The sequence below is a fragment of the Amphibalanus amphitrite genome, unplaced genomic scaffold (genome assembly GCF_019059575.1).
Source record: "Amphibalanus amphitrite isolate SeventyFive unplaced genomic scaffold, NRLGWU_Aamphi_draft 000166F_arrow, whole genome shotgun sequence".
Classification (NCBI taxonomy): domain Eukaryota; kingdom Metazoa; phylum Arthropoda; class Thecostraca; order Balanomorpha; family Balanidae; genus Amphibalanus; species Amphibalanus amphitrite.
Window position 1 is genome coordinate 551,976 of NW_024881661.1, and position 11,180 is coordinate 563,155.

The window sequence follows — 11,180 nt, forward strand, 5'->3', positions numbered from 1 at the left end:
CCGTCGTACTGTGGGAACTCAAGTCCGTGAAGGTGTTCACATCCCTTGAGCTGGCTTCCTTTTACCACAGGGGCAGTCGCGTTGAGAGCTGGAACGGACCACACTTCCGGGATTTGGATTTCGCTCTTCCTTCCATCAGGGTCCAGTGCGCTTATGGTCAGTGAGACGCGCTGCGAGGGCTTCCGGACGCCACTTCCTTCCACATTCTGAATTCGGAGTTGGCGACGGTGTCCGGTGATCCCAAGGTCGCGCAGAACGTCTTCACGGCAGAGGGATGTTTGCGCCCCGGTATCGAGCAGCGCAAGAACCTCTTTCGAGCCTCTGGTGCCATGGACTTGGACCCGAACTACCTGAAGCAGGGTGTCCGTCTCCTCGTTCAGTGAAGCCGCCACGAACGGCGCGCTGTTACTGCCTTCTTCCTTGCGAGGTTTGTCGGGTACCGCTTGTCCTTTGTTGCCATGAAGCAGGGGATGATGCTTGAACTTGCAGCCTTCGATACCGCACCTCCTGGCCACCCTGCACCTTCGGCTCCAGTGCCCTTTGCCGAGACACGAGAAGCACAGTGTCTCAGCGCTCACGATATTCATTCTCGCCTCGGTAGTTTTGGCCTTGAACGTCGGGCAGTCTGGGAGCTTGTGCGTGTCCTCACACACCACACATGCCCGTCGGGATTCTGGATCTGCCGAAGAAGTGACGCCTGTCGCGAATGCCGACTTTCTTGCCGTTCCACCGTCCCTGGACTTGGCTGCTTCTGTCCTTTCGTTTGTCACAAACTGGCTGCCAGAGTGGCTAAGGACATCGACTTCTATCTTCAACCATGAGCTAAACGCCTCCAGGGTGGGTCGCACTGGTCGGAGCCTATGCACTTCTCGGCCCCACTCTCGACCAAGCTCGACTGGTAGCTTCTCCACCACTCTTCTCAGGTTTTCGCTGCTCGCTAGGTCGCTTGAGTAGCCCAGATTACGAAGAACTGTCACCGTGTTGTGGACGACTGAGTAGAATTGCTCCATGGCTGGGAGATCCATGAGAGATGGCGGGGTGCAGGTGAAGACCTTCCGCAGGTGGGCCTGTATGATGTCTTCGTCTCTGCCGAAGCGTTCCTGCAAGGTCTTGAGAGCCTCCTGGTAGAGTTCCCCGTTGAAGAGCATGCCGTTGATGGCTTGGGCAGCTGGTCCCTCCACCGCGTTTTGAAGGTGTGCCATGCGCTCGGAGTCTGACAACGACGGCTGATTATGCACCAAAGCTTTAAACAGCCCAATCCAGCGTGGCCACTCTTGAGCGCTTCCTCGGAACGTCGGCAGGGTAAGACGTGGGATGCTCTTCGCAAACGCCGATTGTTGATGAAACAAAGGCTGTTGCTCAGAGCGAACATCTGTCACCCAGTTAGCGGGATGTTGTTCGTTCTTGCTGCTCGGCAGCTCGGCGTTGTTTGCGGCTGTCTGCTGCTCAGGTTGCAGTGTTCGGCGCTGTTCTTGTGGCGGTGGTCTACGCTGAGGCAGGTCGACCGTTACTGAACCCTCCGCCACATTGCACTCCCTGGGGACCAGAGCGACGTTCTCGCCATCGAAATCGTGCCGTCTCTCCCACTCAAGGTCGCTCTCAGCTGCCTTGCAGAGACGTGCCTTCACAAGCGCTCGTTCAACCTCTTCCTCCATAGCCCTCTCCTCCAGCATGTCCTCTTGCTCCTTCAGCATGTCCTCTTGCTCTTTCTTCTGCCTTTCTCGTTCCTTTCTTGCCTTGAGATGCTTCAGCTCGAGGGCCTTCATCTCTGCAGTTATTTCAGCCTCCCTTGCCACTGTTGAGGCCTTTGAGCATTTTGAAGCCCGGGACCCACTGACCTTACTTCCGTCTCGCCCTGGAGCGAGCGACATCGGCTTCCCCTCTGTCTCGGACGCTGAGCAGCCTGAGGACTTCAACTTGATGGCATCTTCGATAGCCTTGACTGTTGAGGCGTGCCTGGCAGTCATCCGGGTGGCATACTCTTCCGCCTCCTCTATCTCTTCAACTTCCTGCATCTTCTCCATATAATCATCATTTATCTTCAGGACGCCGTCCAGCGCCGTGTTCAGGGCCTCAAGCCGCTTCCTTAATTCCTCTTCGTTTGCACGGCAAGTGATTTGTGTCTCAGCCGCATTACAGGCACGGGTGAACTGGGCGGCCTTGCGGCCACGCTGCAGCTTCAGGACCTTCAGCTCACTGATGGCTGTTCCTTCCTTCACTCCGTCATCGACCCCGTTCTGCGGCATCGCCTTCCCGTTGCTTTCCTCTGTTGAGTCTTGAGGCGTCAGGGCTCCCAACTCTCCAGCAGCACGTCCATTCTCTGCTCCAGCGCCGTCGCCGCTCCGTAGCATCATCTCTCTGTCGTCTCCCTCCTTTGAATCTTCCATTAACCTTCACTTAGATCCTGCAGGGGGCGAGTTGATACCACTTGACGAACACTGGCGAGGGTTGCTACTGCGGGCTGTGCCTCTGGACCTCTTCCTCTGACTTCTCACCTCTGGCCGGGATTATCCGGCCCGGAGGACCAGAAAATGTTGCAGACGTTCTTCAACTTGACTCAGTGGACTGTATAACTGTGTGTGTGTTGACGTCTCGCATCATTTGGTGTGGCGACCGGGGCCTGGCAGGATATAGGTTGATATGGTAATGAGGCGAAATTGGGAATTTATAATATAAGAAGTGGATGCTATATGAATGGATATAATTTTGGATCAAGGTTTAAGAGCACTCTTTTCAGAGCGACAAAGGAACCCTCTTTACAGAGGGCATGTTAAGACCTAAAAGGGTATGCAGAGCCCTCTTTTCAGAGAGACAAAGGAACCCTCTTTACAGAGAGCATGTTAAGACCTAAAAGGGTATGCAGAGCCCTCTTTTCAGAGAGACAAAGGAACCCTCTTTACAGAGAGCATGTTAAGACCTAAATATAGAGCCCTCTTTACAGAGAGACAAAGGAACCCTCTTTTCAGAGAGCAAGAGGTATTAGGAAAATAAGGAATCAGATAGGAATGATAAGTAGACCCGGTCACCGTGAAATAGAAGACTGTGCGAACTGACTGTGTGCCACTCTCCCCGTGCTCTTATCCGCCGCTGCACTCCACTCTGCACCATTCACAAACACAAGATTCTTCCGAACTGGTGAGTATTGCAGATGGCGAATAGGCGATGACAACACAGTATCACTGACAAGAAGAGTTGGCCAGAGAGAGCGAGGCAGTGCTCTCTCGGCGCCGAAAAGTAAAGAAGTGAGAGCGAGGGTTGCTCCCGCCCCGTTTATGTACTGGGTCGGGAGGACACAGATGGCGACGGAAGTGATGAAATAACAAAGAAGCTACACACTACACAGCGTCCTGGTAACCCTACCACGCGGTCGGCACATGTCGGCCTAACGGCTCCGACCCGCCGGGGACACTGTTCCACGTGCGACGCCACGCCAGCCCACCCCCTCCCCCCGGGTCAGTCCCTCCGGTAACAGCGCATCCTTTCATACAACTGCAGCTGTAGAACACGGTCGCAGGGAGAGAGAAGCGTCCCGTCACCCGATCACTGCCATAAACTCTCTCGAGGACGGCCCATCTGCCGGCGGCATGGCAGGGGGATGGGGGCGGCGGCGGCGTGGAGCGGCGCCGGCCGGGATCACGAGTCGGCCCGGCCCGGCAGCTACGATCAGAGCCGAAATGAGCCGCAACACCAACTACCTAGTGCAGTTTGTCGGCAACATCAGTTGCCGACAAACTGCACTAGGTAGTTGGTGTTGCGTCTCATTTCGGCTCTGATCGTTGCTGCCGGGCCGGGCCGATTCGTGATCCCGGCCGGCGCCGCTCCGCGCCGCCGCCGCCCCATCCCCCTGCCACGCCGCCGGCAGATGGGCCGTCCGCGAGAGACTTTATGGCAGTGATCGGGTGTCGGGACGCTCCTCTCTCCCGGCGACCGTGTCCTACAGCTGCAGTTGTATGAAAGGATGTGCTGTTACCGGAGGAACTGACCCGGGGGGAGGGGGTGGGCTGGCGTGGCGTCGCACGTGGAACTGTGTCCCCGGCGGGCCGGAGCCGTTAGGCCGACATGTGCCGACCGCGTGGTAGGGTTACCAGGACGCTGTGTAGTGTGTAGCTTCTTTGTTATTTCATCACTTCCGTCGCCATCTGTGTCCTCCCGACCCAGTACATAAACGGGGCGGGAGCAGCCCTCGCTCTCACTTCTTTACTTTTCGGCGCCGAGAGAGCACTGCCTCGCTCTCTGGCCAACTCTTCTTGTCAGTGATACTGTGTTGTCATCGCCTATTCGCCATCTGCAATACTCACCAGTTCGGAAGAATCTTGTGTTTGTGAATGGTGAAGAGTGGAGTGCAGCGGCGGATAAGAGCACGGGGAGAGTGGCACACAGTCAGTTCGCACAGTCTTCTATTTCACGGTGACCGGGTCTACTTATCATTCCTATCTGATTCCTTATTTTCCTAATACCTCTTGCTCTCTGAAAAGAGGGTTCCTTTGTCTCTCTGTAAAGAGGGCTCTATATTTAGGTCTTAACATGCTCTCTGTAAAGAGGGTTCCTTTGTCTCTCTGAAAAGAGGGCTCTGCATACCCTTTTTGGTCTTAACATGCTCTCTGTAAAGAGGGTTCCTTTGTCTCTCTGAAAAGAGGGCTCTGCATACCCTTTTAGGTCTGAACATGCTCTCTGTAAAGAGGGTTCCTTTGTCGCTCTGAAAAGAGTGCTCTTAAACCTTGATCCAAAATTATATCCATTCATATAGCATCCACTTCTTATATTATAAATTCCCAATTTCGCCTCATTACCATATCAACCTATATCCTGTCAGGCCCCGGTCGCCACACCAAATGATGCGAGACGTCAACACACACACAGTTATACAGTCCACTGAGTCAAGTTGAAGAACGTCTGCAACATTTTCTGGTCCTCCGGGCCGGATGACCCCGGCCAGAGGTGAGAAGTCAGAGGAAGAGGTCCAGGGGCACAGCCCGCAGTAGCAACCCTCGCCAGTGTTCGTCAAGTGGTATCAACTCGCCCCCCTGGGATCTTCAAGTGAAGGCTGATGGAATATTCAAAGGAGGGAGACGACAGAGAGATGATGTCACGGAGGGACGACGATGCTGGAGCAGAGTACGGACGTGCTGCTGGAGAGTTGGGAGCCCTGGAGCCTCAAGACTCAACAGATGAAAGCAACGGAAAGGCGATGCCGCAGAACAGGGCCGATGGTGGAGTGAAGGAAGGAACAGCCACCGGTGAGCTGAAGGCCCTAAAGCTGCGGCGTGGTCGCAAGGCCGTCCTGTTCAACCTTGCTTGTAACATGGCTGAGGCACAAATCGCTCGCCGTGCAAATGAAGAGGAACTTTGGAAGCGGCTTGAGGCTCTGAGCACAGCGCTGGAAGGCTTCCTGGAGATAAATGATGATTATGTGGGGAAGGTGCAGGAAGTTGAAGAGATAGAGGAGACGGAAGAGTATGCCACCCGGTTGACGGCACGGCACGCCTCAACAATCAAGGCTATCAAAGAGGCCATCAAGTTGAAGTCCGCAGGCTGCTCAGCGTCCGAGACAGAGGGGAAGCCGATGTCGCTCGCTCCACGGCGAGACGGAAGTAAGGTCAGTGGGTCCCGGGCTTCAAAATGCTCAAAGGCCTCAACAGTGGCAAGGGATGCTGAAATAACTGCAGAGATGAAGGCCCTCGAGCTGAAGCATCTCAGGGCAAGAAAGGAACGAGAAAGGCAGAAGAAAGAGCAAGAGGACATGCTGAAGGAGCAAGAGGACATGCTGGAGGAGAAGGCTATGGAGGAAGAGGTTGAACGAGCGCTTGTGAAGGCACGTCTCTGCAAGGCAGCTGAGAGCGACCTTGAGTGGGAGAGACGGCACGATTTCGATGGCGAGAACGTCGCTCTGGTCCCCAGGGAGTGCAATGTGGTGGAGGGTCCAGTAACGGTCGATCTGCCTCAGCGTAGACCACCGCCACAAGAAGAGCGCCGAACACTGCAACCTGAGCAGCAGACAGCCGCAAACAACGCCAAGCTGCCGAGCAGCAAGAACGAACAGCATCCCGCTAACTGGGTGACAGATGTTCGCTCTGAGCAACAGCCTTTGTTTCATCAACAATCGGCGTTTGTGAAGAGCATCCCACGTCTGACCCTGCCGACGTTCCGAGGAAGCGCTCAAGAGTGGCCACGCTGGATTGGGCTGTTTACAGCTTTGGTGCATAATCAGCCGTCGTTGTCAGACTCCGAGCGCATGGCACACCTTCAGAACGCGGTAGAAGGACCAGCTGCACAAGCAATCAACGGCATGCTCTTCGACGGGGAACTCTACCAGGAGGCTCTCAAGACCTTGCAGGAACGCTTCGGCAGAGACGAAGACATCATACAGGCTCACCTGCGGAAGGTCTTCACCTGCACCCCGCCATCTCTCATGGATCTCCCAGCCATGGAGCAATTCTACTCAGTCGTCCACAACACGGTGACAGTTCTTCGCAATCTGGGCTACTCAAGCGACCTAGCGAGCAGCGAAAACCTGAGAAGAGTGGTGGAGAAGCTACCAGTCGAGCTTGGTCGAGAGTGGGGCCGAGAAGTGCATAGGCTCCGACCAGTGCGACCCACCCTGGAGGCGTTTAGCTCATGGTTGAAGATAGAAGTCGATGTCCTTAGCCACTCTGGCAGCCAGTTTGTGACAAACGACAGGACAGAAGCAGCCAAGTCCAGGGACGGTGGGACGGCAAGAAAGTCGGCATTCGCGACAGGCGTCACTTCTTCGGCAGATCCAGAATCCCGACGGGCATGTGTGGTGTGTGAGGACACGCACAAGCTCCCAGACTGCCCAACGTTCAAGGCCAAAACTACCGAAGCAAGAATGAATATCGTAAGCGCTAAGACACTGTGCTTCTCGTGTCTCGGCAAAGGGCACTGGAGCCGAAGGTGCAGGGTGGCCAGAAGATGCGGTATCGAAGGCTGCAAGTTCAAGCATCATCCCCTGCTTCATGGCAACACAGGACAAGCGGTACCCGACAAACCTCGCAAGGAAGAAGGCAGTAACAGCGCGCCGTTCGTGGCGGCTTCACTGAACGAGGAGACGGACACCCTGCTTCAGGTAGTTCGGGTCCAAGTCCATGGCACCAGAGGCTCGAAAGAGGTTCTTGCGCTGCTCGATACCGGGGCGCAAACATCCCTCTGCCGTGAAGACGTTCTGCGCGACCTTGGGATCACCGGACACTGTCGCCAACTCCGAATTCAGAATGTGGAAGGAAGTGGCGTCCGGAAGCCCTCGCAGCGCGTCTCACTGACTATAAGCACACTGGATCCTGATGGAAGGAAGAGTGACATCCAAATCCCTGAAGTGTGGTCCGTTCCAGCTCTCAACTTGAGAGCCCCTGTGGTAAAAGGAAGCCAGCTCGAGGGATGTGAACACCTTCACGGACTTGAGTTCCCACAGTACGACGGTGGGCAAGTGGAACTACTTATCGGAGCGAACGTCCTAGAAGCAGTCCTGCAAAGAGAGACGCGTGTCGGACGCCCGAATCAACCAGTAGCAGTGAAGACCGACCTCGGATGGGCACTGACAGGATCGGTCTCGGCCATCGTTCCCAGTAGCTTGCGCCAAGTCATGTCCACGAAGCTGCTGCTGACGGAACAGGAGGACGAGCGGTCTGCTGCTCTCAATGAAGGGCGGTCTACCGAGCCTTTCGGGACTGAGCGCTGCCAGACTAAACCCAGGTCAAAGGAGGGAGAAAGAGTGGTCAAACCGTTGAAAGAGAGCACAATCAGAAGCCAAGGACGATATAAACCGGTTTGCTGGGGGCTCGATCGTCACCAGGCATCGCCAACTACGTCCTCAAAGAAACGCCCCAAGAGCACTGGAATGAAGGATGGACAGCGCCTCCCAGAGAACCCGAGCAGATCCAGCGAAGCTCCTACATGGATGACTTCTCGCTGTATGACGCGGATGTGGATAACGCCAAGCAACTGAAGCAAGGAGCCATCCGAGCCCTCTCTGATGGGAGATTCAAGCTGACTAAACGGAGGAGCGGCCGGCACGAAGTTCTGGAAGGCACTTCAACCAGCGATCTGGCCTCCGCCTGGGTGCGCCGACGGCTGCAGCAGAGGAATCCTCAGGAGTCGTCTGGAAGGAGAACCTTCAGCGGCACCAGGCGGCACGTCCTAGAAAAGATGAACCCGGCCGATGACTGCTCGAGGGGACTGGCTGCCTCCGAACTCACGTCCCAGAGCCGGTGGCTGAGCGGCCCAGCGTTCCTGAGCGACGACGAAGAGAACTGGCCGGCGCAAGCGCCACCGCCACCGCTGATAGACGACCTGGAGGAGGTGAAGTCAAACATCCTGGCCAGCGTAGTGAAGGGCGGCGACCAGCCGGAACGTCTTCTTCAAGGAGCGGACTACTGCCGCTGTCGCCGTACAGCAGCGACAACGGTGTGATGAGTTGCAGTTAGTGGATGTGCCGGAACGTTTGTCGTCTCCTTGGTGTGTGTGTTTAGAATGCATATCTAAACACAGGGGGGAGTGATGTTGCCGACAAACTGCACTAGGTAGTTGGTGTTGCGTCTCATTTCGGCTCTGATCGTTGCTGCCGGGCCGGGCCGATTCGTGATCCCGGCCGGCGCCGCTCCGCGCCGCCGCCGCCCCATCCCCCTGCCACGCCGCCGGCAGATGGGCCGTCCGCGAGAGACTTTATGGCAGTGATCGGGTGTCGGGACGCTCCTCTCTCCCGGCGACCGTGTCCTACAGCTGCAGTTGTATGAAAGGATGTGCTGTTACCGGAGGAACTGACCCGGGGGGAGGGGGTGGGCTGGCGTGGCGTCGCACGTGGAACTGTGTCCCCGGCGGGCCGGAGCCGTTAGGCCGACATGTGCCGACCGCGTGGTAGGGTTACCAGGACGCTGTGTAGTGTGTAGCTTCTTTGTTATTTCATCACTTCCGTCGCCATCTGTGTCCTCCCGACCCAGTACATAAACGGGGCGGGAGCAGCCCTCGCTCTCACTTCTTTACTTTTCGGCGCCGAGAGAGCACTGCCTCGCTCTCTGGCCAACTCTTCTTGTCAGTGATACTGTGTTGTCATCGCCTATTCGCCATCTGCAATACTCACCAGTTCGGAAGAATCTTGTGTTTGTGAATGGTGAAGAGTGGAGTGCAGCGGCGGATAAGAGCACGGGGAGAGTGGCACACAGTCAGTTCGCACAGTCTTCTATTTCACGGTGACCGGGTCTACTTATCATTCCTATCTGATTCCTTATTTTCCTAATACCTCTTGCTCTCTGAAAAGAGGGTTCCTTTGTCTCTCTGTAAAGAGGGCTCTATATTTAGGTCTTAACATGCTCTCTGTAAAGAGGGTTCCTTTGTCTCTCTGAAAAGAGGGCTCTGCATACCCTTTTTGGTCTTAACATGCTCTCTGTAAAGAGGGTTCCTTTGTCTCTCTGAAAAGAGGGCTCTGCATACCCTTTTAGGTCTGAACATGCTCTCTGTAAAGAGGGTTCCTTTGTCGCTCTGAAAAGAGTGCTCTTAAACCTTGATCCAAAATTATATCCATTCATATAGCATCCACTTCTTATATTATAAATTCCCAATTTCGCCTCATTACCATATCAACCTATATCCTGTCAGGCCCCGGTCGCCACACCAAATGATGCGAGACGTCAACACACACACAGTTATACAGTCCACTGAGTCAAGTTGAAGAACGTCTGCAACAGAATGAATGAATGAATGAATGAATGGGTGAGTGAGTGAGTGAGTGAGTGAGTGAGTGAGTGAGTGAGTGAGTGAGTGAGTGAGTGAGTGAGTGAGTGAGTGAGTGAGTGAGTGAGTGAGTGAGTGCGTGCGTGCATGCGTGCATGCATGCATGCATGCGTGTGTGTGTGTTCGTGCGTGAGTGCGTGCATTAGTGAACACGTGAGTGTATGCGTCCGTCGTGTTTATGGATTGCTATTTGGGTGGTTGTTATGTTGGTGGTGTAATGGCTGGGTGATATATAGGGAAGCATAATGGATTATCCAAAGCTTATGGGTTATATCTTGTCGTGCGTCCTTCTGACCGCGTGGATAATAACGCCTTTGAGGTACTGTTGTTTATGGTAGAATATCACCCACACTTCCCCTGGCCGAGACACGCAGGCGCTCGTCACAAATGCAGGTGATATCAAATGTGCGGCACGCCCCCAACCAGTTAACCACCGGCCGCCCACACCGGTGGCGATCGATGCCGGCCGGCTGTTGAGTCGATGCATGTTCCATGCCGGTCGTCGATTAGCGTTACTGGCGCTCACCATGCGCCGCGCGCGAGTCACGAGGACGTCCGTCCGTGAGCAGTCGTTACAGGTCATGATGAACCACCGGTGGCCGTACGCGGCGTGTGGTCCTCCAACTAGTTGGCACTTTATGGCAAAACAGCACACAAGACAGTCCAGAAAGAAAAATATATTATATATTCATGTGATACGGTTGCACGCCATATTACAGCACAGACAACTCGCTCAAACAGCTCCTTGGTATGCCTCCGACCGGAATGAAAATAGTAGGAAGAGATGAACGCTTCTTTTGACGGCGTCCAGTTATGACTCCAGCGCTAGGTATTGATCATAGATTCACAGGCGTCGATGAGCCAATGCATTTCTAAATGTGGATAATAGATCGAAACGACTCGAGTGTCATTCAGTTTTCAGTTTTCAGCAACAACACGTGTATATAAATAAACACGACACGTGACCAATCTCATAAATCGCCGCCAGCCACGCAGCTGGGCAACGCGGCTCACTTTATAACAGCTAAACATCAGACAACTGCGCTCGGCACCATACTATATAAATATACGTTCACAGGAACAGGTTACAGGCGACAAAGTAGAGCGGGTCGCTGCTGGAGCGCGCTGGCGGGCCCGGTCCCGGCCGCCGGCCGTGCACCTGTCTACCGGAGTAGGGGCGCAGCGCTGCCGGCAGAGCTGCCCTGCCGTCCACCGGCCGGCCAGACGGCTAATCCTCTCATTTGCCCAAGTGGCATCGACTGAGGTACCGCCCGGGGCCGGCCGCTGGGCGCAGTGGTGGCGTGCTTGCGGCCCCAGCTGTGGCGTGCTAGCCGCTCAGCGGGCGGCGGCGAACGGCCGGGGCGCGGGCGGGGGCGGGGGCGGGGGAGGGGCGGCGCCGCGGGGCGCGCCGCGACGGGGCACAGTCGTCGTGGCGCGGT